The sequence below is a fragment of the Triticum dicoccoides genome, chromosome 5A (genome assembly GCF_002162155.2).
Source record: "Triticum dicoccoides isolate Atlit2015 ecotype Zavitan chromosome 5A, WEW_v2.0, whole genome shotgun sequence".
Lineage (NCBI taxonomy): Eukaryota > Viridiplantae > Streptophyta > Magnoliopsida > Poales > Poaceae > Triticum > Triticum dicoccoides.
Genome location: NC_041388.1, coordinates 543,827,234 through 543,828,864, shown reverse-complemented (window position 1 = coordinate 543,828,864; position 1,631 = coordinate 543,827,234). Strand labels below are relative to the sequence as shown.

At 41.3% G+C, this 1,631-nt stretch overlaps 1 long non-coding RNA gene across 3 annotated transcripts in view; it reads left to right on the top strand.

Moving 5' to 3' along the window:
- LOC119302672 overlaps nt 1-1,609 on the top strand; it is a 4,599-nt gene extending 2,990 nt beyond the window's left edge. For all 3 annotated transcript variants that reach the window (XR_005147695.1, XR_005147694.1, XR_005147693.1), the window contains one exon: nt 443-1,609. This is a non-coding gene — a long non-coding RNA (uncharacterized LOC119302672). The remainder of the gene's footprint in view (nt 1-442) is intronic.
- Nucleotides 1,610-1,631: the final 22 nt, after the last annotated feature.

Here is a 1,631-nt window from a genome sequence, read left to right as displayed (position 1 = left end):
TTATTATAAGTAGATTAGAAGGTCCACCTGTACTCAACTCAAAATGAGTTGGTCTAGCAGTAGTTAATAAAGGACAATTGACTAACAGGCAAGGGTGGCATATGTGTATTATTTGTATTAGCTTGCAGATGTATCAACCTGACCAAACATTTGTATGTAGCTAAATCTGTAGATCTGGGGTATTAATTTAATGTTGTTTCAGACTTTTAGTTTCAATTGGTTATACTACTCTGTTTAAATCGAAGTTGTAATTGTAAAGCTTGACCTTTAGATGCAACTTACCATTCAATGTCACGCACCATTAGCCAGGGGTATACAGTAAAACCCATTAGCCATGGGCAACGCCATATGCTGATACACTGCTTGCACATTCTAATTTGACACTAGTTCTCCACGAACTCAAATCGATTCCATGGAGTTTTGATGGCTTCTTTCTCTGCAGAAAGCCACAATCAGTGGAAGCTGCACGGATATTTGATGCTAACTTTCATGATAGAAGCACTGACGAAAAGGAACTCAGAAACCACTGTAAGCATGAATAATTTCTAACTTGTAGTCTCATACTCTTATGTCGATTTGTACATGAAGTGCTTTTAATAGTGGAAATTTGATATGGTTAGTGCTCTAGAGCAACAAGCACTACGCATCTAGAGTTCTAACAAACTTAGGTTACTGCTGAAGTATGTAGACTGCCCACCTTTGCTAAAAAGATGAGCTTTCGAATAAACTAATTGTTTCATGGGGAAACATGCTATCGAGAGTCACGGTAAACCTCATGGTTTCTTTCACGAATCCAAAGATGTGACGCATGATGATCAGGATCTCTTTATGCCTTCATTCAAATGACAAAAGCATTGTGTCTGCTGACTTTTGTTTGACCTGTCATTTGGCGCTATGAACATTGGTCTAGGACAGTGGGACTAGATAGTACTCCCTCTGTAAACAAATGTAAGAGTGTTTAGATCACTATTTTAGTGATCTAAACGCTCTTATATTAGTTTACGGAGGGAGTATTTTTTTTCTACCCCTGATATTTTAGTTGTTTGAAGACAGTCAAAGTCTCTGGTAGTGGAGGACTAGTGTTGGAAGGTTTTCTTGTCTGTTCAACGAACAATCATCCGCGTGAAGGCTGAAATATCATGTGTTGTGGCCAGAAGAGCACATATTCAATGATTCTGGGGGCAAATGGAAAAGTAGTCACTTAGTTCGCCGAATTCCTGACTGACCAACCCAATTCTTGCGTTTGCAGTATCACACTACTTGCCTGCTTGGTAAAACCAGTGTTGAGTAGCGAAAGGGCGAAAGGAAACTGCTAGCCTGCTACTAGATAACTAATGAATTTGGGTTGAAGTCGTGGAGACCAACACCACACCTAACCTAATAATAGCCGATTGGATGGAAGAATGGAAGGACTGGTAGGTAGGAGGAGGATGCCATGGGGAGTTTGGAGCTTTATGCAGGCATATAAGGGGCATGTAGGTAGGAGGAAACAAAGAGGGAGTTGGGAGAGAGGAGTCATGGATAAGTGCTGTTCATGCTCGTTGCCATGTGGTGTGGGGGCTGGCTAATTGGCCTTGGCCACGCCTCCCTGGAAGATATAACAGCAAAAGGGCGGCCTAGACCTACCTCTT